Source organism: Podarcis tiliguerta, assembly GCF_965153285.1.
Source record: "Podarcis tiliguerta genome assembly, chromosome: Z".
Classification (NCBI taxonomy): Eukaryota; Metazoa; Chordata; class Lepidosauria; order Squamata; family Lacertidae; genus Podarcis; species Podarcis tiliguerta.
The window spans coordinates 22,007,812-22,033,603 of NC_139553.1; the positions used below are offsets into that span (position 1 = coordinate 22,007,812).

The 25,792-nt window shown below is 42.6% G+C and overlaps 1 protein-coding gene across 2 annotated transcripts in view; it reads left to right on the top strand.

Moving 5' to 3' along the window:
- NEXMIF (neurite extension and migration factor) overlaps window positions 1–25,792 on the top strand; it is a 207,942-nt gene that overhangs the window by 96,599 nt on the left and 85,551 nt on the right. For both annotated transcript variants that reach the window (XM_083423392.1, XM_083423393.1), the window contains exon 2: window positions 17,413–17,521. The gene's annotated coding sequence lies outside the window, so the exon portion shown is untranslated. The remainder of the gene's footprint in view (window positions 1–17,412; window positions 17,522–25,792) is intronic.

Here is a 25,792-nt window from a genome sequence, read left to right on the forward strand (position 1 = left end):
CAGAAGGCCCTCAGGAGCGGATCTCAATGTCCAGGCTGAATTGCTACTGTTTTAGATTTTATTGTCGAAACAAAATTTTAAAAAATCCTTCCAGTAGCACCTTAGAGACCAACTAAATTTCTTATAGGTATGAGCTTTCATGTTCATGAACACGTGTGCATGTATCTGAAGAAGTGTGCATGCACACGAAAGCTTATACCAAGAATAAACTTAGTTGGTCTCTAAGGTGCTACTGGAAGGATTTTTTAAAATTTTGTTTCGACTACAGCAGACCAACACAGCTACCTACCTGCATCTAGATTTTATTGTGTTATTATCTTCCTTAGTGGATCATGCGAACCACTATTCTGATTAATGCTTTTTACAGGATAGGGCAAGGGGCAATGGGGATGAGTTTGAGGGGGAAAGGGTGGCCTGAAAAAGTTTTGGAACCACTGGTTTATGTTATCATTGTATTTCTAGGGTTTCCAAGCCTTGTGAAATTGGCATCATTGGATCAGAGCAAACAGCATTCAGCTGAGCTGCTGACTGGCCCAGTAAGACTGTCCTCCAGAAAAATGAGTTTGGCAGCCACAATCAATTAGGAACAGACTCAGAGATCACTCTGAACCTCTTGTGTCTGTGAACCTAAACATGAATAAATGCATTTAGGATTCTGGGGAGAGGTAGCACTGTCCCCCTCCATGGATAAACCACGCAGCAATCAAAGCATGGAGGTGTAGAGATGCCTGCTTTCTTGGCTGTTGGTGTATGTTTTTATTCCTAGTGTCCTTTCACCTCTTTTTTGCCTGTGCTATATTACAAAGTGTGCAGTTACAGATGTTTATTTCCCCCATCTCTTGCTGTATTATAGGGAGGAATAATTGGTCGGTGTCCCATCCATGGGGGTTGCTGGGGTGGATTGGAGCTCCTGATATAAACAGATAAAGGGGTTTGGTCATTTTTTGGTAGCAATTTTCTCTGTTTATACATTTTATTCTCGCAGCAAGGTTGCTGTGTCTTAGGCTAAGAGATAGTGATTGTCCAAGGGCACTGTAGATATCACAGCTTTGTGGAGATTTCAAATCCTTTTCTGCTCCGAAATGAAAAAGAAAGAAAAATCACTATAGTTTCATTAAGGCAAAGGTAAAGGGACCCCTGACAGTTAATTCCAGTTGCGAACGACTCTTGGGTTGCGGTGCTCATCTTGCTTTACAGGCCAAGGGAGCCAGCATTTGTCCGCAAACAGTTTTTCCAGGACATGTGGCCAGCATGACTAAGCTGCTTCTGGCGAAGCCAGAGCAGTGCACGGAAATGCCGTTTACCTTTCCGCTGGAGTGGTACCTATTGATCTACTTGCACTTCGTGCTTTCGAACTGCTAGGTTGGCAGGACCTGAGACTGAGCAACGGGAGCTCACCCCATTGTGGGGCCTCAAACCACTGACCTTCCAATCAGCAAGTCCAAGCAGCACAGTGGTTTAAACCACAGCGCCACCCGTGTCCCCCATAGTTTCATTAGGACTATCAATAAAGGACCACAACAAATGAATACAATACTGTCCAAATCTTGAATTATAGTAATAACAAAATCATAGGATCATAGAACTACAACATTGGAAGGGACCCAAACCTGTGTTTAAAAACCTCCTGTGAAGTCCACACTTTCCAAGGTAGTACCTTCCACTGTTGAACAGTTCTTATCATCAAAAGGTTGCCAACTAAGATGGGCCACTGGCATGATCCAGCAGGCTTCTTCTTATGCTCTCCATAAGTGGCAAGAGCAAGGGAAATGGAGCAGCAGGTTCTACTTGCCTTAGCATCTCCTTCTGGGCAGTGGAGCAGATTGGCCCAGAAGGAGACAGGTCAGGAAGAAGGGAAATATTCAGGGCATTTTGCTTAAGGACATCACAAAACTTGAAGTTAGCACTGCTGGGGCCACAGCCTTGTGTCTTTCCCACCCCAAAATTTTCTTGTTTTCAAAGCTGGATGGTGTCCAGTTCTCTAGGAACAGAATGCTGTGGACTCCTGGTGATTTTCAGTTTTGCCTCTTGGTTCAGCCTTCGTGTGTGTGTGTGTGTGTGTGTGTGTACGTGCATGTGAGTGTGTGTTCCCCTAACATTGTTCTCACACCCCCCCCCCCCCGCATGTCCACCGAGCAACAAATCAATGGCTGTTAAGACACAGTGAGAGAGGAACACCAGGCACTCTGAGAGTGCAGATATTACAGATCTTTTGAGTGGAAGAAGAGAACTAAGAATCTTTAGCAGTTTCATAGCAGTTTTCACTATGAAATTCAAATCGCTCTACAAATGTGAATGAATTTAGCCTCTTCTACAAAACCCTTTGAGACTGGAAGCTTTTGCCATGTTGCAGATGGAGAGAGGCAGGAAGAAGTCAAAGGTTGCATTTTAAGCCCTGGTTCAGCCAGCAAAAAAAGCCTGTGATCAGAAACCTTTCAGGACACTAAGAAACAAGGCACAAGCCCCCAAAGTGTGTTTTACAATAAATCCAGGGGTGCAATTTTGATTGTTGCCTTGGTGGGAGTTACCAATATATCTTGCCCACGTCTCCTGACTCCAATTCCTTGGGGCACGTTTTCAGCAATGCACTTAATTTTTTACTCTTGGGTGGGGCATGGGGATAGACATGCAAATTAAAAAGTCATCAGCTCCCATGATAATGTGTGAACAAGCAAGCCTGATGGCTGATCTAGTGCTCAACACTGTGGAATGTACCTTTGTGCCAATTACAAAACTGTGGATGAAAAATCCACTACATTTGCTCTTAAAACTTTACATTTCACCTGCACCCAAAATGCAGAGCTTTTAGCGTTTGAATCCTCTTCCAGTGAATGGGGTGAGAAAAGTATGGTGGGCCTTATTGAAATCTGCAACACCTGTCCCTGACTCCTAAATTTAACTGCATCATGACCTCATTTGTAGGCTTCTAGGAAATTCTAGCAGGTGAGAGGATAATTCAAACATCAGCAGCGGGGGATTCAGTCTTCTAGATTGTGTCAGTTTCACATGTCTTTATTCATTCATAAGTCAATTTCGTCCTGCTTCTGGCATCAATCTGCAATTCTTTTTAACTGCATAGAAATTCACATTTTTGCATGCAGTTCTTCCTAAAATGCTCGCTCCTTGATATATTTTGTTGAGGTTAGAACTGTACTAGAAAATTTACAGGTGTGAAAACAGGAGGGTTCCATTGAAATCGGGTTTGTTTGTTTGAAAATCAGACTGAATGAAATCATTGTGCCTCCCTAGCATGGGGGGGGGGGGAGCAGTACACACAGGTCCCATTATCAGAATGCTCACCACCAAAACACAATGAATTATACCCAAATCTTGCTGCACAAATGACTGATTCAGATATTCAAGTTTGTTCATTTCAATCTTGACTTTCAAATTTATTTATTTTTTAAAATGATTCCATGCAGCAAGAGGAAAACAAATGAAAAAATACATGAAAAATACCAACAATGCATCCTTCTTTATTAAAAATCTAAACAGCACTGAGACAAAATTAAAACCAGTACTCCTCAGCAAGTGTTATTTGTGAATCTTTATAGCTTGCCTCTATCATGGACTGACTTTACTCCAGGTCCTTGTTGGGCCTGCTGCCTGAGTACTATGAGGGGACCAAGGCAGGAAATGCTGCCTGAATCAACCTTAACAAAACAACAACAAACAGACCTATGGTCACGTAAAGCATCTTCAATAAACACACAAGATGTAACTGGCTGTGTTCTTAGATAAATAAGGTATACTATTCATTGTATCAGTGGTCCTTTCACAGAGTCTAGACAAGGATTTCCAGAATATTGGCCTTGTTTCGCTGTCCTGGGCTTCATCAGTAGTTTCTGCAGATATGCACTATGTTTCAAGTTTTATTGCGGCAAAAGCCAGTAACACTAAACACCACAAGATCAGACAAAGATCAGTAGGGCTTCATCAGTAGCTAAAGCACATATGTGATATTACATACAGTATATGTAATATACAGCTACTACCATGCCATAAGATCCACTGTCCTGTAATATCACATATGTGCTATAACTACTGATGAAGCCCAGGACGACGAAACAAGGCAAATATTCTGGAAAGGATTTTGTGGAACTGTAACAACCTCTCATGTGGATTGTTTGGACTTTATGAACAAACAGGTGGAATAGACACCATTACACAGATGGACCTTATGCATGAACCGACTAGAGAATGATCTGATCCACTGGGTCTTCTGCTTTGTTCGTTTGTTGAACTTTATGAATTACTTCTTTTGAAATTTGATACAATGAATAGTATACCTTATTTATCTAAGAACACAGCCGGATACGTCTCGTGTGTTTATTGAGCCTGAATCAACCTGGCACCTTTGTGACATCCTGCTATTTCTGTTATTGATACTACACTTGGATGGGATTGCATTGTGCATATTTTTTTTTGTAAGCTGCTTTGAAAACCCTTTGTGGGTGTGAGTTTGGATGTGTAGGTATTGCAAATAGCTTGGGATACAAACTTTGCTACTGATTTAGTTACACAATTGCGTATCCTTGCCTGTATGAATTCTGTCTAATAAACTATTTAAAAATCAATTTTACCTAATATACACATTTCTGCAAAGCAGTTCTCCCTTATATTGCACTTTGGTATGTTATTCTCACCAGTATATGAATTTAGTGTGCACTTTTACTCCAGTAATACATTTTTGTGTGCATGCCACTTGGCAGGAGAACTGCATTGCAAAATTCAGATTAGGGTGATTTTTGAAGGACGGTTCTATGTTTACATATTGTTCACATAGTCATGGTTCACATATTGTTTTGGAAAGTGTGAGAACTGTAGTTTAGCCTTTAAATGTGAACTAAATTGAATTTCTGCCTCATCCCTGGGAAGAGATTGGCAGTAGGGCATCTGCCTTGCATGCAGAAGGTCCCTTGTTTTGGGCATGTCCAGGCAGAGATGGGAGAGATACATGCCTGGAACTTGGAGAACCACTGCCAGCCAATGTAGGCAGTCTAGATGGACCAATAGTCTGATTTGGTGTAAAGTTGGGTTTTTTCCTGTTACTGTGTTTTATCTCACACTCTACTGAGAGAGAGAGAGAGAGAGAGAGAGAGAGAGAGAGAGAGAGAGAGAGATTATCTACATGGGGGGGGGGAGGGGAGGTTATGATTATATGTCTCTTTGGATCTGTCCTAAGGCCTCATTCCATCTGCTCTCTGTCATATTAGTGCTGCTCACAGCCTTGAATTACTGCAGCATTCTGGGTTGTATGGCCTCTAGAAGAATCACTCTTTCCCTCACTGCCAGGAAGTGCCATGGGAGAAAGGGACTTTTGTCCAGCTGTAGATGTGATGGAGTAAAGAACTTTTTTGAGGGGTTCAAAACATTCATGGACCACCCAGGAGTGGAATCCAAGGTGATTTGCAGAGCCCTGTTTCCCCAGTATTTTGTCTGTTTATAGATGGGGTCTCAGGATGGACCTTAGACCCACTTGGGTCCCTAAGATCTCTTAGGCAGAGTCCCACTGCCCTATAGCTATGTAGGCCTTGTCTGACACAGAATTACTGTTGGAAATATCTGGGTTTGGGATCACCACCACCACCATTATTTGTACTCCAGTCATTTGTCTGGGTTGCCCCAACCACTGAAAGTAGTTTCCAACAAATATAAAACCTTTCTTCTCCATGTGATCAGGAATGATCAGATTTTTCTCTCTTCATCTCTATACAGAGGGCAGGCCCATTTTAATTGTTATTATATATTCATTTATACACCATGTAAAAATGATACACAGAAAATAGCATTGTGAGGGAGAACCTTGTTTCTTTAGGGCCAGCTATTTGTGTACAATGAGCTGTTGTTTCCCCATCCTGGAAGCATTCAGACATGCAACCCCTCACCTGCACCACAGGGGCAGAGGAAAGGGGGTGCGGTGGGGGCTGGCCACCCCGGGTGCCACCACAGAAGGGGGTAATAAAATGCTGGGTGGTGCTCACCATGGGGCCTGCAGCACGCCCGAGCCACACGTCACCCCTGGGAGAGACGCGGTGGCTTGGGCATGCGCAGGCTCTGCGCTGCCCAAACGGTCTGCCCGCTGCCTTCCCCCCAGCTGTAGGGCGGCTGAGTGGGAGGAAGCAGGCAGATTCTGGAGGCCGCATGGTGCACCCTGCCCCTTGGTGCACCGTCCCAGGCAGCGGAGCGGCTTCCTCTATTGCTGCTGCCCCATACACTCCAGGAAAAGCATTGCTACCTGTTTCTACTTATTTGTACTTATCAGTCAGCCCTCAGACTTTTGTCAACTAGGTGCGATACTTTTAAGTCTTGTAACATTCAAAGGAAGCACGTGCTTAGGCTGCAGGTTCTGTAGTCCAGGTCCAGCTTCCGGTAATCCCAAGATTGCTACAGCAGTGGTAGCATTTGTGATGCTGCCTGTTTAGAGCTGGTTGTTATAACATGACCTGGGGGAACCTCGTAGTTCCCCTGGCAACTGCTTGCACTTCCACAGGAAAGCCGCCTGACAGTTGGAAAACTCGCTGTGGACTATTTTTACTCCTCAAAGCACTAGGAAGAAAAACGACAGTTTAGGGCTGACCTGAGGATTTGAGTCTGATTCCTTTAGTGCAGACAGATCTATGAAATGATGCAGTAAGACAGCAGACTTTTCAAATCCCTCCTGCCCCGCCCCCTTTAGCTGTAGGGGTGTGTCTGATTAATATTTGCCCTTACAAAAGCAAATATGGAAGCTGGGGGAATAAATCCTGCTAACAGTATGCCCCCAAAGATGTGTCACTTGTGTAGCTATTTACTACTGCAGGCAAAACAAATAGCATCACAAGCGTTTGAATAGGGGCACTCCAAAAATGAGCATCAGATGCCTGCAAAAATGCTCTAAATGAGGAGGGGGTGTCCTGTTGTGCAGCCTGCATTTCTCAGTCTTGCAAGTGCCTGGCACTGCTGCTTCTGCCTCCCTCTTCTTCTTCTCCAAAGACCCAGTGACCTGTTATAGCAGCACACACTATATCATCATAGGAATTTGTATCCCATCCTTCCTCCTAGTGAAGCCCAGGGTGGCAAACAGATATACAATTTGGAAAAAAATCAAAGCAAAGGACATTCTAAATCAGATTTAACATTCTAAAAAAAGAAAGAAAAAAAGCTTAGGGGTACTTTCATTTTCCTACTCATTGAAATACTGCCCCTCAATGTGACCAAACTTAGATTCACAAAATGTTTAGGGATATGCATCCCCCTGCATTCCCTGGGAAAGAAGCACTGCTAAAAACAACTGTAATTATAAAACCTCAGAAAGCAGCTACTGTTAAAAACATTCTAAAAACAATTGACAATTAAAAACATTCCTCCATCCAATTATTTCAGGGTGCCCTAAACAATATTCTTCAGTTGAGGCAAGGAAGAAGGGCTACCCCTATGCTATCCATATAATCAGTTATCAGTAATCAATGGCTGCCCTGATGACTCCCAAGAAGAGAGGAGAGGAGGCTGAGGGAATACTCAGCAAGGCAGGATGTTCGAAAAAAGTGTGAGAGGCTGTCTGCTCTGCAGGCAAGAGGTGACTTAACTGGGCTCCTGAGCCCCACAGGAGTGCCACAGAAAGAATGTAGCTGATCAAGGGAGCCGTGGACCCAAAAGGTTGGAAACCTCTGCACTAAGATTTCAGACTCAAATCACAGCATTCCCATAAAGCTCACACTGTCACTTTGAGCCTTTTTCAGCCTCTCAGTATAACCTACATTACAGGATTGTTGTGAGGAAAAAATGTGTGAAGGGATCATGTACAGATCTCCAACAGATAAATGAAGTGAAATAAATTTTAAAATAGATAATTAAAATAGGCCTAAATATATCTCTTAAATTTGTTGTTGTTTAGTCGTTTAGTCGTGTCCGACTCTTCGTGACCCCATGAACCAGAGCACGCCAGGCACTTCTGTCTTCCACTGCCTCCCGCAGTTTGGTCAGACTCATGCTGGTAGCTTCGAGAACACTGTCCAACCATCTCGTCCTCTGTCATCCCCTTCTCCTTGTGCCCTCCATCTTTCCCAACATCAGGGTCTTTTCCAGGGAGTCTTCTCTTCTCATGAGGTGGCCAAAGTATTGGAGCCTCAGCTTCACGATCTGTCCTTCCAGTGAGCACTCAGGGCTGATTTCCTTAAGAATGGATAGGTTTGGTCTTCTTGCAGTCCATGGGACTCTCAAGAGTCTCCTCCAGCACCATAATTCAAAAGCATCAATTCTTCGGCGATCAGCCTTCTTTATGGTCTAGCTCTCACTTCCATACATTACTACTGGGAAAACCATAGCTTTTATTATACGGACCTTTGTTGGCAAAGATGCTGTCTAGGTTTGTCATTGCTTTTCTCCCAAGAAGCAGGCGTCTTTTAATTTTGTGGCTGCTGTCACCATCTGCAGTGATCATGGAGTCCAAGAAAGTAAAATCTCTCACTGCCTCCATTTCTTCCCCTTCTATTTGCCAGGAGGTGATGGGACCAGTGGCCATGATCTTCGTTTTTTTGATGTTGAGCTTCAGGCCATATTTTGCGCTCTCCTCTTTCACCGTCAGTAAAAGGTTCTTTAATTCCTCCTCACTTTCTGCCATCAAGGTTGTGTCATCTGCATATCTGAGGTTGTTGATATTTCTTCCGGCAATCTTAATTCCGGGTAGGGATTCATCCAGCCCAGCCTTTTACATGATGAATTCTGCATATAAGTTAAATAAGCAGGGAGACAATATACAGCCTTGTCGTACTCCTTTCCCAATTTTTAACTTTTAAATAGATTCAGTTTTTAAAAAACACATTATTATCTTACAATATATAGTTCAAAACAAGCCTTTCATTGTGACTTGCATTGCATGCCCATCAACACACAGAGGAAAGTTGCCTCCAATGCCCAATTCAGGCATAGGCAAACTCGGCCCTCCAGAGGTTTCCTACAATTCCAATCATCCCTGACCACTGGTCCTGTTAGCTAGGGATCATGGGAGTTGTAGGCCAAAAACATCAGGAGGGCTGAGTTTGCCTATGCCTGGCCCAATTGGTTAATTTTACAGAAACTCGGAGAAGGCAGCCAAATCTGCAATCCTAGGCACACTCACCTGTGAGTTATGCATCCCTATAGCCACTTTCCCAGGCCCATTAGCCACAAATGGCTGCATGCAACACCCTTTCCTATGCTCATTAAAGCCACATGAGGAACTTGGGCAAATTGCAAAGGTGCTTCTTCCAACCTTGTTGCATGGGGCATGCTCCAAATGCTTCTCGTTAACAACTAATCACATCCTCCTGCTAAGCTCTTGGTCTTAGAACTATTTCTTTCATAATTCATTCATTCATTCATTCATTCATTCATTCATTTTATAGCTCTTTTTCTCCAGTCCCACTTCAGATGGTGGTTTTTTGGAAGGCAAGTGCTAGACATAGTTCACTGATTTGGATCCCATGGCAGAATATGGTTTAGAGCTCTCTCATAATTCTAGAACTTGTGCTCATCTAGTGAAACTGACTGGGGGTCAGACAAAAGGAAGTAGTTCTTCACATATGGCATAGCTACAACTATTAACTTTGCTAACCAGAAGATTTCATGATAACCCCCAACATAGAGACACTATGCCTCTGAATGCCGCCTGTTGAGAAACGTGAGTGGGAAAGGACTGTTGTGCTTATGTCCAGCTAGTGTCCTTTCCAGAATCATCTGGCTGGCCACTATGAGAATAGTACACTAGACTAGAAGAGTATTGGTTCTGATCCAGCAGAGCTCGTTTTGTAAGAGGGAAGCCACCTGCAAGAGGGGAAGTGGGAACATGTGAGATATGGTTTTGAGAAGCTTTGGGCAGCTTCCTACTCTCCAAATGTTTTGAACTACAACTCCCTATTGTACCAAGTCTGCATATCAAACTTACATTCAGTCAGAAGCTTAGCCTTACTGGGAAGATCACAAGAAAACAATTTTCAGACCTTAGCATCTGCATTTGCCTTATCAGGGTCTCAAGGCCAACTCTGACCAGTGTGCTAATTGGTAATGCATTCCTCAATTCGAAAGTCAAGTGGGCGTCACCAGCTGGGAGTTTTAAAAAGTTAGCAGCGCCTTCTGATTAGCTACCAGTTACATGGTACGGCTAACACCACAGCTGTGCCCGCTTTTGCCGCATTTTTCTTACTTTCTTTCCTGATCATCTCCTTGAGCAACATCTCTCTGAGGGGCCAAGGTATGCCAGTAAGAAGTTATGCTGTTTAAGTTTCTTATTTTATTCATATTTGGTAACAGGCTCATGCTATACTGCTAAATTATTTAATCTAATTATTTAATTATTATATTTAGAATCTAATCATTATTTATAAATGTATGTTCTACAAGTTGGTGTGGTTATTTGGTAGTTTTTGTCTAAAATGTTTGAAGGGCACCAGGTTGGCAGCTGTTGCTTTGGAAGATTGTCTGAGTTGTCTTGAGTCAGTGTTGATAGACTTTTCTGAACTGGAACTTTGCTTAAGCCTTAGGAGAAAATGAGCCTAATTTCTATTCTGATAGATAATAATTGCTTTTGCTGCCTTGCAGTCTGGGAGCAGTTAGTGTGTACTGTTTCTCCCCATTTCTTCATTGGTATGCATTGAGCCTTGCTATCCTTACCTGCTCCTGGTTCATAAGACCTCTATTCTTGAACATACTGAATTTTGCTGGGCTGTGTCTGCAAAACACGTTTTCCTTTTTGCAACTTGGTAGCATTGCAAGTTATGAAGTAGAAGGTGCGCTGGATTTCTTGTGTATGTAAGTCAGTGAGAAACAGTCTTGAAACTGGACGCTGGGAATAGAGACCTTGATGTCGGGTAATCTCGGGAGCGCAATTTGTTAGATTTAATGCAGCAACCATGAAGAAGCAACTGAACCTCTGCCATTATGATCAGGGTTTACTCTTCTTAGCTCCAGCTGCAGCTTTTATTGTGTCCTTTCTGAGAAAACAACTTCAAATTGCAGGGCTTTGTAGCTTCGCTAAAAGCACTGTCCCCATTTACCCTCTGCAGCTCCAGTTTCTAAAACAAGCAGGTTCTTATGGAGTTAACATTGCTTTTAGAAATAAAATAAAAATAAAGCAAGCGCTTGTTGCATAATACTATCCGTTGTTTCGTTGCCACCCCCCAACTCACATTTTTCATACCTTCTAAAATGTACCATAATTGGTGGCACCTTTTCTTCCAGATTTAATGCAAACTTTCCGTGGGAGTATGTTTGTGTGTTAAACCTTGAGAAGCCTGCCACCATCAGTCCTGGGGAAGAAGCATTGCGTTTGAATTAAAAATGGGGGTTTAAAATTGTTGTTTAGGCTGCATTCTCTCGAGGTCATCTGTAACGGCTGTATGTTGGCACTGGGTAAATGGTCACCATTTCACTCTTTCTGTTACCCTTTTGTGTCTCTTTCTCCCCTTTACCTGATACTGTATAGGCAGCTTGGCTTGGAAGAGAACTTTTTTTAAGAGAACAAAGACACACACACTTTCATCTCTTTACTTTATACCTGGCCATGCTCAGTTGTTTTCCTTCCTTCCTTTTTTTCACCCCCCCTTGAATTGTTGGACTTTGGAAGAGAGTTTTAAAAGGGAAATGGGAAATGAGATCAATGTGAGAATAATGTCCACTGCAAGGCAACTCCATATATTGTGCATCCAGATATTGTCCTTTACACTAGCTTGTGGAAAATGTGACCTCTGTCTCTCCAAAGCAATTATCCATAAGTTTGGAAGTGTATGGGGTTTTCTGTGTTTTCATTTTAAACAATGACTCTGTTCTACATCAATAGGCAAGGGCCGTAGCAGCCTCCTGTCTTCCTATAAATTTGTGCGCACAATTTCTCTGCCTTAAAAATGAGTTCCAAATAGCTGTTTCCTCACTCAGCTAGTAAGCATATTGTTGCTTCATTAACCTACTTGTTTTAAATGTTTCTAAATTTCATAGAAGGTATGCTGTTAATGAAGGAATTCACCTTGTGTGTGAATTATTCCCCCTGAAAAATCACATTTTAGGTTAGCAGCTAAACACTGACTTTAAAAAAGAGAGGATACTCATGTGGTATGTGTGTTAACCCAGAAAGGCATTTTAAATAAGTAGTTTGGAAATTACAAATATTAAAGCTTGTACTGTATTGCATTGTGTTGTTTAGTCGCTTAGTCGTGTCCGTCTCTTCGTGACCCCATGGACCAGAGCATGCCAGGCACTTCTGTCTTCCACTGCCTCCCGCAGTTTGGTCAAACTCATGCTGGTAGCTTCGCGTACACCATCCAACCATTTCGTCCTCTGTCATCCCCTTCTCCTTGTGTCCTCCATCTTTCCCAACATCAGGGTCTTTTCCAGGGAGTCTTCTCTTCTCATGACGTGGCCAAAGTATTGGAGTCTCAGCTTCAGGATCTGTCCTTCCAGTGAGCACTCAGGGCTAATTTCCTTAAGAATGGATAGGTTTGGTCTTATTGCAGTCCATGGGACTCTCAAGAGTCTCCTCCAGCACCATAATTCAAAAGCATCAATTCTTCGGCGATCAGCCTTCTTTATGGTCTAGCTCTCACTTCCATACATCACTACTGGGGAAACCATAGCTTTTACTATTTGGACCTTTGTTGGCAAGGTGATGGCTCTACTTTTTAAGATGCTGTCTAGGTTTGTCATTGCTTTTCTCCCAAGAAGCAGGCGTCTTTTAATTTTGTGGCTGCTGTCACCATCTGCAGTGATCATGGAGCCCAAGAAAGTAAAATCTCTCACTGCCTCCATTTCTTCCCCTTCTATTTGCCAGGAGGTGATGGGACCAGTGGCCATGATCTTCGTTTTTTTGATGTTGAGCTTCAGACCATATTCACCATCAAAAAAATGAAAATCATGGCCACTGGTCCCATCACCTCCTGGCAAATAGAAGGGGAAGAAATAGAGACAGTGAGAGATTTTACTTTCTTGGGCCCCATGATCACTGCAGATGGTGACAGCAGCCACGAAATTAAAAGACACCTGCTTCTTGGGAGAAAAGCAATGGTCCTCAAGAAAGGTTGGAAACAGAGGATAAAGATATTCTGCTGTTTCCTCTATACAATTTATAGCCTATACAATTTATAGCCTATACGATTAAATTAAATTCTACTCAGTGAAGACCCAATGAAAATAATGAATCCACCGTGGAAGAATGGCAGATGAAGGTGATAGACTACATGGAACTGGCAGAAATGACCGGCAGAATTCGAGACCAGGGAGAAGATCAGGTGGAAGAAGATTGGAAGAAATTTAAGGATTATTTACAGAAATATTGTAAAATTAATGAATGTTAGAACGATGTTGGATTTTGATTAAGGGGCTCTCTGTAAAAAACGAAGAAGTAAATGGAAAAAATAGTGTAAAAGAGAGGGAAGGGTAAAGCCAAAATATTAAGATAAGAAGGGAGATGAAAGTAAAAGAGGGAAAGGATTTGCTGATCGAACAATGGAAATGGAATACAAAGGAGGGAGGTACGGGGAAGTCCAGGAAAAAGCTAATGCAAGATCTATTTTGAAAAGTGAAGTTGCTTTTAACCGTGTTATATTATGTGTTAATTTCTTGTTACGTGTTAAGGTGTTTTTTTTTTTTTCTTTATTGTATCTTTGTTGTTGTTGTCTTGTTGTTTTTTTGTTATGTTTGGTTTATATTATACTATGAAAACTTAATAAATATCAATTAAAAAATAAATAAATGAAAATAATGAATCAACTTCATTGTGTCTACTCTAAGTAGGACTAACATTGAATGCCAGTTGGTAAAGGAATCAAGTCATCAAAGCATCTGCACTAATAAAGTAATTATAATGAACAAATTGATTTTTGGGTGGGGTGGGGTTTGGGGAGCAGCAGAGATATAATGGCTTGCCAAATGAGAGGTTTGGAGAGGTTTAGTGCTGCTGATGGAAGAGATTATACAAGGTGTTTGTGACATCCTTGATGTGCTAAGCTGGAAGTAGATATTTTTGGTCCATAATGAAATTTATAGAGGTTCCCCTCCCCCCCTGCAATTGTGCATTATGTTATTACCATGCCCTTTCCCCAGTGTTGCTGCTAGACAAATAACTGTTACTTTAGCACTTCTGTGCCAGCTGTTGAAATTTCTGTGTGTTGACTTTTTTTAAAAAAGAATGCTTTAAAGGCAGAAGCAAATTAGTAGGCAGTAGCTTTTAATGTATTTTAATAGAGTGTTTGTCTGCAGAGAGGAAAGACTGAAAACCTCTCTCTGCTACCCCAATCCTTTTGAGAAAGAAGCTGGAATAAAAATCCTACAGGGTCTCCCTCTCTCCCTCTCACACATGCATGCAGTGCCTGCTGCAAGGCATTGATGCTGCAGTGAAAGGCTTTCAAAAGGTATGTGCACTGATTTGTCAGAAAAGATGATAGCTCATCATTAGGCAGTTTGGTCACATATGTTATGTCGGGCAGCAGTTTGATCAGTTGAAGCCCATGTTGTAACACAAGACAAAATACATTGGTAAAGCTTGCTTTCTTAGTGTGGAGCAGCGAAAAGACTCCCTGAAATCTAATGCAAACATCTATTAATGCCAATGATGTCCTCATGTAGCATGCTTGAGTCGAAGCAGCCTGCTTTCCACACCCTTCTGCACCCTCCTTCTCTCACTGGAAGACATAGTGGGACAAGAGGAAGTTCCCCAAAGAAGAATTTATCCAACCAGCCCTGCATTCAGTTAGCAGTTATTTTGCCTCTGAGTGCTGCATTACAGCTGCGCCTGCTCTCCGAGGCATTGGGAAATATGCACAGTGGAAATGACTTGTAAATAGAGCAGCGCAGAGGGTTAATGGGAGTACACAGCATAGGAGTGCAAAAGGTGTTCATAAAGCCGTGTCTGTCTGTGTTTGTGCACAGAAATCCTCTCCAGGATTGTTAATTAGGGCACCTGGTGTAGTTCCTTTTTTTTGGAGGGTGGGAGCCAGCTTTATCAATCAACATAGAAAGTTACACTGCAGGTTTCCTCATTTTGATTAAGATGCTTGTATAAATAATTAGGCACTTTTGGTTTATTGCTCTTTCTCTCTTTCTCTCTTGCTCTGTCTCCCTCTTTTAAACCTGTTTTTCATTTCCATACACAGTAAAAATTGGCAAATGCATTTTATTTTGAGGAGGCAGCACCCCCCCTTCTAACAATAAACAAGCACTTGCTGCTTTATAATGCACAATTGCCATTTATGTTCCTTCTGTTTCTCCCACCAATAAGTCCAATGGGCTAAATAATTGGGATTTCAAGAGCTGCCTTTTCATATTTTGGTTTCCACAATGGCAGGATCAGGAATGCAGGACCCCCTCTTTACAGGAACAAAACATCCCCAAATCTTTCTCTCACACACCCCTTTTAAATATAGCAGCCCTAGGTAAGGTGCTAGGTTTCTTTTTTCTTCCTTTCCATTTTTAAGCTAAGAGGGCTGCATTTAAACTGGAGCTCAGCTTTGTATCCCACTATCTGAATAGATCTCTCAAACATTACATCTGTACTTGAACTACTCCTCCGTAGAACAAAAGTGATGCCTTGAACTCCCCAGGTTATTGAGGAAATAAAACACATTCAGAACTAAGCAGTGTTTTCATGGGCTGCAGAGAGGGTTGCATGTATTTCTTGTGGCCATTCTCACACCGCACACAGAATTTAGTGTCTGGCTCGTTAAATGGCGCTTTGAGAAATTCAGCTTTGCAAATTCTGGTTTATTTCCAAAGATAGCAGCTGTCTAAAGCTGCTGGAAGAACTGGGAAGTCTGAATCTCCCTCCTCGAGTGCCCTGTGTGGCGAGGCATTATACCTACCTGCAAGTTGGAACATCTCCCTGGGTAGTGGAAGGGTTTCCAGGTGTTGGAGTGACTACGTCCATCTAGGTCAGCCACTGGCTTTCCTTAACAGGAAGGACTACAAGGGCCTCCTGCTCAGACTGGAACTTTGCCTAGGCAACAGTGGCCTTTCTGAGTAGCCCCCTGTCTGTTCTCTGCCTTAACTGCCTTAGCACTGACCCTTGAGACCCTTACTTGCTTCATGCTCCCATTTAAAGACACCAGAAGAGCCCTGTTGAGTCAGACTAAACCCTATCTAGTTAGTTCCCACAGTGGTCAACCAAAGGTCCATGGGAATCCCCCAACAAGGACCTGAGTTACAATGGTACTCCCCCTTTCATAGACTCATAGAATTGTAGAGCTGGAAGGGACCCAGAAGGGTCATCTAGTCCAACCCCTGCAATGATGGCTGATTATGGTGGAATCTAGACACACACAAAAAGCTATGAAAATTTGCCATAAGCTCACCATCACCATCTAGTGTCACATTTGTATAATGCATTTAAAACATCATATGCAGTCCTCTGCTTTCTCTCTTCATGCTAATGGGAACTGCAAAGTGAGCATGTGTTTAATTTGCGTATGATAGAATTCAGAATTTTGGGAGGGTATGAAATGCAGCATATGTAGATTCCTGAGAGCAGATCTTGTGTATATGACAGAATTGTGTCTTTAACCCACAGTGTCTGTACATGCCAGCTTCCCATGCTGTGACATCAGGCCTCAGTTCACAACCTTAAGTGCGTTGTTTATTTATAAAAGTATTTCTATACCACCTTATCCTGCTGTTGTAAAGCTGCCATGCTGTAGCTCGCGTGTCTGCCAATAGGTGGCCACAGCAACTCCAGGGTGATGACAGAGCAGGCAGGTGAGCAAGTAAGCAGCACAGGTGGCAGGTCACAACACCAGCAATGTAGAGTGTTAAAAAAGGCACCATGTCTTGATTTCACTACCTGGATCAGTCTACTGTCACAGTGTGTCAGTCAGTAAATCACGCATAGTTCAAAGTTGGAATTTACTCCTCAGCAGCAAAAACACAATCAGACTTGGCTGAGCATCAGGTCTAATGAGCACAGAAGCTCATTCCCTGTGGGTCTGACTCCATTAAATGGAGTGGGTCTGACTCCAAAACTGAAAGTCCCCACCTCCCCTTAGCTAAGTCCCCTCCTTTCCAGGGCTTGTTCCAAGCAATTGGAGACTGTGCCTGCGTGCATGTCTTTCCAGTCCATGGCACCTATTCTACATGAAGAGAGGGAGAACCCAACACAGGGCTGCCATTTTCAGTGGCATACCATCATGCCCATTTCTGCCCAAAGAAGGCTCACTACTGAGGCTTTTATGTTTGATTCTCTTTGTCTGCTTTCTAACCTAAACAAATCAACAAACCAAGTGAGTGTTTTAGAAGTTAGAATGAGAAGATCACAGATTCTGTTATCATGGAGCTGGGGCTTTGCCTCTTTGCTTGAAGCAGTCACTAATTGCAAACTGCTTTTGTTCCGTTGTGCTGATCTCTCTCATGTTGCTTCACCCACCCAAGCCTTTGCATTATTTGTTCTTAATCCATTCCTTCTCTTGATGTTGTTTGCAGATCTCCTGTGTTCCTAGCACTGTTCCTAGGAGTGTTAGAGACCAGCTGGGGAGAAGGGAATGCTTCTAAACAAGCCTATGGGTATTTCTTACTGAGGACTGCTTCCATGGTAAGTCGGCAAAGATGGTGCATACATTTCACATTTGCATAGTATCTTCCCATTGGATTTGCTGCCGGGAGTACAAACTCTGCTCTGGGAATGCCAGCTTTGCAGAGCCTGATAGTAATGTGCACCTCCAGCTCCCCCTGCTGCCCCTCTTACTTATTAAAAAGGTAAAGGACCCCTGACAGTTAAGTCCAGTCGCTGACGACTCTGGGGTTGCGGCGCTCATCTCGCTTTACTGGCTGAGGGAGCCAACGTTTGTCCTCAGTTTTTCCGGGTCATGTGGCCAGCATGACTAAGCCACTTCTGGTGAAACCAGAGCAGCGCACGGAAACACTGTTTACCTTCCTGCTGGAGCAGGACCTATGTATCTACTTGCACTTTGTGCTTTCGAACTGCTAGATTGGCAGGAACTGGGACCGAGCAATGAGAGCTCACTCCGTCGTGGGGATTTGAACTACCAACCTTCTGATTGGCATGCCCAAGAGGCTCGGTGGTTTAGACCACAGCGCCACCCGCGTCCCTCTTACTTATTAGCAGCCCCCAATATTCCCACCACCCCTTCATCCCTTGGGGGCAGTGCCACCCAGTTTGGGAACCACTGGACTATCCTATCTTACAAGGGTTTTTGTGAGGATAAAAGGAGTGGTGAACAGAGCTGTGGACACACTGCCCTAAGCCCTTTGGAAGAAAGGAGGAAATAGAAATGCAGTATATACTCTTTTAACTCTTGACACCCTCAGGCAGTTAATATTTGCTAATGAAGAGAGGATGTGAATTGAAATATCTATGAGATGCTCAGTGGGACTCTAGGAATGAAGAGATAATTTGGTTAAGAGAGATGCATGTTGATTTCACTACTTGTAATTTCATTCAGCTCTTTTCTGATCTTCAGCTGCTGCATTCATCTTTGCTTTGCCAGTCTTTTTTCTGTGACGACCTTTTGCCGTTACAATGTGAGGTATTCCTGCCGCTCCCTAATGAAAAGGAAAACCTTTTTGCCACATCTCTCTCCTGACCTTGGTGTACTTGGGAGCCAGTGCACTCAAATAGGAGAGCAGGGAATAATAATTGCACTCTTTGCGCTGTCTCTCTCGAGCATTGATACCTGCAGCTCCTGTGCCTTGACAGTTAAATCTGAAGATTACAATTGTTTTGGGAGAATCACAGTCACTTTGCTCTGCTCCTGCAAGCAGTGTTTTATGATTCAGTTAAAAATGTGTATTTTTGGAATAGGTCTCCAGTAGATCTAAGGAAATTAGATCTGTGACTGGTTGTCTGGGTCTTTTTCTATCTGTGTCAAGCTGACAGCTATGCTGGCATTGGGTCAAACTACACATTACATGTGAACACTGCATGTGAGCCATTGTGGTGGGAGTGCTGGGTTAGAGTACTGTTGAGACTGGGGTTCAAATCCCCACTTAGCCATGAGCTCACTGGGTGTCTTTGGGCTGGTCACCACCTCTCAGTCTCAACTACCTCACAGGGTTCTTGTGGGGATAACATGGAGAGGAGAAACATGTACTCCAAGGTGTACTCCTTGGAGGAAAGGGTGGGATAGAAGTATAATAGCAAATGACGAAGCACCTGTGACTGTTGCTTGACATACCTTTTCATCTTCAAAAAGCCACTATTTTGGCCCTAGAAGCATTGTAGCTCAGAGCATCTGTTTCACATGCAGAAAGTCCCAGGTTCAATCCCCATCATATCCAGGTAGAGATGGAAATGCTCCTGTCCTGAAACCCCGGAGAGCCACTGCCAATCATTGCAGGTGATACTCAGCTAGACGGACCAGTGCTCTGACTTAATATAAGGCACCTTCCTGTGTTCTTATGTAGATAGGGGTGACTTTAGATGGTAGAAATGTGGCCAGAGTTACCCATTTCCCACCCAATGTTCTCAGTCCTGTCCTCCTGAAGTGGCTTTTCAACCATGCAAGAAGACTACCCATAGGTAGTTTGGCTCATAAAACCGTTTCTAAAACTTCACTTATGAGAGCAAGTTTAAGAGGACAGCACTAATCTCTCCCCCTGTTCTGGGGTGACCCTCTGCTGAAGTTTGGGATAAAGGAAATGGGATGGGGGTAGAGATGATGTGCAAGGGAACTTAGGGCCTGCTCAGAAATGGGCACTTAATCTTTTAACTGTTGCTGTATTTGCCTCAGTTCCCCAGACCAGTTACGGTACTCAATATTATATTTCTTGTTTTGAGTTGTGTGTGCGCACCACAGAAGCTGAGTAAAGTGGTTAAGCTCACCTCAGGAAACAGGTGTGTAGCAGTTATCTTTACTAGGCCAACACTAACATATACTCTTTATACTTACACTATTTACAGATGTTGCAAGTAGTCATCTCTGAGCTTATTCAAAGTCCTGTCTGTGCTTGGCTCCACATGCCAAGTCCTGAGTTCAGTGGCTTGCAAAGTCCTGCAACTCTTCACAAAATCTCCAAAGTGTTCCACAATTGCAATTCATCTCCACGCTGTTGCAAACTCTGCATCAAGGTTTTCCTCTGGAGGCCTTAGTTTCCTCCAGGGAGGAGTGAACTGGGGTTTCCAGAGAAACACTCTATAAAGTGCATTTAATGGATAACACATGGGACACATCAACACTGAAATTTTGGTTGTTGACTTTCCCAGTTCTACTTGATTGAAATTTCTGGGTGAGTCATGAGATTGAGACATACTGGGGGCAAGGCTGGATTTGCCAAAATGAAAAGATGTTTGTGCAGAAATCTTCTGGAGAACTTGGAATCCCTTTTATGATACCCAATTGACTTGGGAGTTAAACAAGGATAGCTGATGTGTGCTTTTGAAGATCCCAGGTGATTCTAGAAAGGAACCATGAAGCTTGCTGAATGTTCTCAAGGGAAAATATAAAGTTTACGTGTCCTGTCACTTGTGGAGTGTGACACAACTGTGTTGTTTTTTGTTTTGCTTTGCTCAGAATATGCATATTGAGAAGTGGTGCATTATTCTCTGATTAAGCCTAACTTGTTTTTCTTTAGTAGCCTGGTAACCAAAGGCAAACTTGAATTGCATGGAGGTGAGTGAATAGGTTGGTGTAGGAAAGATGAAGCACTGCAGCCATCCAGGGCAGGCCACTTTCCCATCTCCTGGATGTGAGAACTTGGGATGGGCAACACCACTGCCTTTTTAGGGTTTGGAATGATCATGGAAAGGTCTGCCCTTTGTCAGGAAGAAAGACATCACATTATTGCTGTGCCAGCTAAAGCTAGTAAACTGCACCCACTGCCACCAGCATACCTGCTCTTTGGGTATGAAACATTGTGTTTCAGTCACACCCAGTTGCTTTCCATTGTGGTTCATTTGTGTGTCCACCATACTTCCATATGGATTTGCCCACCCACCACAGAGCACCATTTGGGTGCCTTCCAGATCTGATGTTCATAGAGAAAAATACAGTGGGAACTGTCCTAGAACAATGGGGTTTCTAGCTACACTATTTATGGTTTATACCATGCTCAGTTCTCTGGCTTCTTAAACTGTTTATAGAATCTCAGTTTATCCTCCTGATTTTCATTAATCTTAAAACTTTGATTAAAGCAGTTGTTGGTGGGGGAGGAAGTATCTGTTACAAAGGCCAATAGCAATTACATCACAGGAATGTATTTAGATTTTACTTTCTTTCTGGGGGGGGGGGGGGACTCCCAGAGGAATGACCATGTTAAGCTGTGAAGATACTGGCGGAGGAAGTGTGCTAAAAAGCAATTAGTCGAAAATTTAGCAAAGTAGATTGAAAACCAAGTCTCCCTTCCCTCAGAATTGGCAGATTTGTGGCTGAGGCAATCCATGTGTTGTATTCTGGACAGGAATTATACAAAGGAAAGGGTGGGGAGCATTCTACAGAGAGATATGGGTTTGGTTCTCCAGGAATATATATTTGGGCCAGGTGTGGACTTAGGTAGAACCGCCGAACAGGTACAACACTCCAAAACAGATGGGATTTCTCAGTGCCTTACTGTGGCCAAAAAAAAAAAAAAAAAAGATTTATAAAGGAAGTGTGTGAATGTGGGATGCTGTCTTTGACCATATTATTGTTTCTGTTTTGTGTCCCCCATCCCCCCGCCCTGCTTTGTTAAAAAGCTAAGTAAAATGGGCAGATTGGCCTGCCTGGGGAATAAAACAGAACAGCTGGTGCAGTTCTAAGGAGAATAAATGGTGGAATAAATGGAAGGTTGCATGAAGCACCCCCTCTTTTCTTTTGTAGAGGGAGCCAAATATGAAAAAAGAGAAACCAATCTTGCTCTGACAGTGAAGCAGAATGTTGATTTTGCTCAGCCCCTCCCCCCTTGCCCTACCCCCACTTCTGGCATGCCTGTGCCACAATTGTCAGATGCCCAAAAGTTTCCTCTTCCTTTAAATAGCTTTGCCCTTTATGTATATATTTCACTTAATTTATGAATAATTTCCAAAATGATTTCACAAGAAAAACACCAATAACAAAAGCAGATTTAAAAACAAGTTTAAATCCAGACTGGGATAGATAGATAGATAGATAGATAGATAGATAGATAGATAGACAGACAGATATGCACTTGGAAAGGCTTATTGGAAAACTAAGACCTCCAGCAGGCACCAACGAGATAATGGAGATGGCACCTGTCTGATATGCAGTGGGAAGAAGTTCTAGAGGACAGATGCCACCAAACTAAAGGCCTGTCATACAGAACAGCCTCCCTCTTGATATGGTATCTACAATATCAAAAGCTTGGGGATAGCTGGGGTGTAGAAGTGGACGTTCCCATACTGACCAGGTCATCTAAGGAGGCTTTGTAAAAAAATCCACTCCCACATCCTAGAATGGTAAGAATTGGGGACTACCAGTATCACTATGCCTCAAAAGACTCTCTTGTCAATAGTTTAGAAATCCCTTTTCCAGAACCTATGTGGTGGTGGTGGAGGGGGAGCAAGGATTATTGTCTCCTTCTATCCTATCTGCAGTTATTAGCGTTAAGGCATCCTTTCTCTCAGAGAAACATGCATTATGTGAATTGTGGATTTTAATGTAAAGGTGTCGGGTAACTCTAAATATAAATTAAAGGAATGCCAAATGTAAGACTAAACAAAAGGGTAGAGACACAGGAAAAAAGAGAGTAAATGAGGTGGAAATTGCAGGCAAATAGACAATGGGAGAAAGTCTATGTAGCAAATTATTCTCATTTGCACAAAGAAATGCATCTTCATATTTTACAGAAATCTTTTAAGTTCTCTCAAAATACCTGTTCTAAATATATCTTAAAAGCAGAACTGAATTGATTATTTTACAACAAAGAAGAAAACTAACGAAGATTGCAACCAACAACCAAACAAAACTATGTTGACTGACAGTCCTAATCTACCTTATTAGATGTTGCAATTAACACTCTACATGTCATGATTTCATCATGGCAGAGGGAAATAAATGCAGGATCATTCCAGCTTTGGCCCAACAGCACAATATTGCTCCTTCCTCTTTTTGCCATAATGTTACAGATAGGGGTAACAGAATTTGGTGGTGCCAGGGGACCCATAATGGAACCCCAATCAGCAACCTGGCTGCTGCATTATGAACCAGTTGAAGTTTTATAGTCATCTTTAAGGACAACCTTAATAGCTGGGGAACACTGAAAGTATTTGGTACATGTTTATTATTTTTTTGGAAATTTTATTATATAGATATTTGGGAATTTAAGAATAGCAGGGACCCGCAACAAAATGATATTTGCTTCTTCCAGTACACTGGCATTAGTTTGCCTGTCTTCCCAAGGGATATGTAAAAAATTTGGGAGACACCATTGATGGAATCTTTTAAGGAGTTAGAGATGGTGTTTATAAATGGTCCATGTTTCACAAGCATACAGTAAGGTTGGTAGTACAATAGCTTTGTAAACAAGCATTTTGGTTTCCCTGCGAATGTCCCGATCCCCAAACACTTCAATTGGGAGAAAATTGCACTCTCAGAGCTCAGGCAATGCTGGATTTCAGCAGCAACGTCGGCCCTTGTGGAAAGATAGATACCCAGGTAGGAGAAGTGATCAGCACTTTCCAACGGTACACCATTGAGTTGGATTTGTGTCACTGCAGAGCAATTGTTTTATGCTTGTTGGTGCAGCACTTTGGTTTTTTGGATGTTGAGTTGGAGACCTTTGGAGGAGGCATTTTTTTAAAAAAAAGTTTTTTATGAACTGCCCTAGTAGGGCAGTAATTGCTTCTTGATAATTTGTCACCCCCTCCATCATGGAACCTGGGGCGGCCTGCCCCCCTTCTTACACCTCTGGTTCTGCCTTCACAGCAGTGCATGGTGTTCTTCCTACTTCCTTTCTGTTTCCCAAGACCCCTTTTCCCAAGCAATTCCTCCTGTTCTGTCTGCTTGCTCCCCTTATGCAGATGCCTGTTTTTCAAAAGGGCACATTTTTTCTGTGTGACATCTTGCTTCCTGTAACCTCCCTCTCACCAGTAGAGTACCTCTTGCCACTATTATGGTTTCCATTGATGGAAATGGCTTGCTTCCAGGACCTTTGGTCATTCTTACCAACTTCTATACCTGGCTGGCACCTTCTCTCCAATACTCCAAATATTAAATTCTACCATTCATTAATTTCCTAATTCGAGCACCCCCAAACTCTGTTATCCCAGAGCTGTAATAAAGGATTCCCAGAGGCATCTGGTTGGCCACTGTGAGAACAGGATGCTGGACTAGATGGGGGGGGCACATAAGGTTATCCAGCCCTGTGATATAAAAACCAATTTAGAGACAGAAGAAATGGTGGTGATTGATGATAGAAAGACAATTGCTCTTGATTTCTGCAGTACTCTTGTATCATTTTTATTTCTTTATTTTGTGTTTATGTAAATCAAGAAATTGATGGGGGTGGAAAAAGAATATTTATACTAAAAATGAAGGTGGAGAATGGGGGACGAAAGAAACAGAAATGTAGACATTAAAAAGGCCTTTTGGTTTGAAAGCATAGTGCACCCAAGACCCATGCAGGGTACATTTTGTGAGTTCAGCTGGAGCAATGTCACTCTTGTTAGATTTGCATAATCTAAGGGGGGGGGGGAATTCGGCCACTGCAATAACATTCCAAATCCAATAGTTTCTTCTGTTCTGTAGGTCTCTGTGTTCTTCCTTCACATTTGCCCCTTCTCCAGACATAATACCAGGCATAGTGCAACCCTTTCTTTTTTACATCTTCTCCTCCCCTCTCCATTAAGGAGTATGGCACCACCTGCTTAATTTTGGGTTACAAAGAATCTAAGCATTTTTCAAATTATTCACACACACAAGCTGCCTGCTAACTCCTTTTTAAACTTGAATTAAATCAGGTTTGATGGGAAAATTTAACTCTGTATATACTAATCACCTGAGAAAATTATTTCGGGCTCTGTCACAATAATTGCAAAAGGTGCAGCCTGTTTTTTTAAAACAAGAACACAGCAACAACAACATTTATTATATATTTGATTGCATTTATATGCCACCTTTTTCTCCAAGGAGCTCATGGTAGTATACATTGTTATTTCCCCTTCTCATTTAATCCCCACAACAACCTTGGGTGACTGGCAGGACATACCCTCTGTCTCAAACAGCAAAAGTTCCCTTTGGCACTTAGCAGAGAGTTTCTTTTGGTGGGGAAGGGCTGTAGCTCAGTGGTAGAACACTTGCTTCATGTGCAGAAAGCTTCAGGTTTAATTCCCAACATCTCTTGGTAAGGATAGGGTTGGCTCCTGCCAGAAATCCTGAAGAACTGCTCCTGTTGGTGTCAACACTGTTGAGCAAGATGGATGAATTACGGTATCTGACTCAGGAGCACAGAAAGCTGTCTTATACTATCTAGTTGTTCATGCAGCTCATGCATTCATAACAGTCACCAAAGACTTCTAGGGTCAAAGCCAGTGGTCTGTGTGAAATGATCTAAAGGGTTAGTTGGGCTGAGTTGTATTAGAGAACTTTCAAACCATTTATGGATTCATGCAATTACCCAGTGTTTTATTCCAGTAGTCCATGGCCATACATCATTCCTCACTCCACAGCCTCACATGCCATGCTGTGTTCAGTGGTGTGGTGTTGAATTTTAATAGTGCTGGCAGTTTTGAACAGAGGAAGTAGAAGACCACTGCCCTGTCACACTCTTAGTAGCTAAGAATAAAGCTATTATTTTGAGAATCTAGATCCCCAGTGCCCTAATGCATGTAGGTTGCCTGGTGAAATGTGTATGATTGCTAATGATTGTGCAGGTTTTCATGAAGGCATGTCTAATTAGGGTGTGAAGGCTG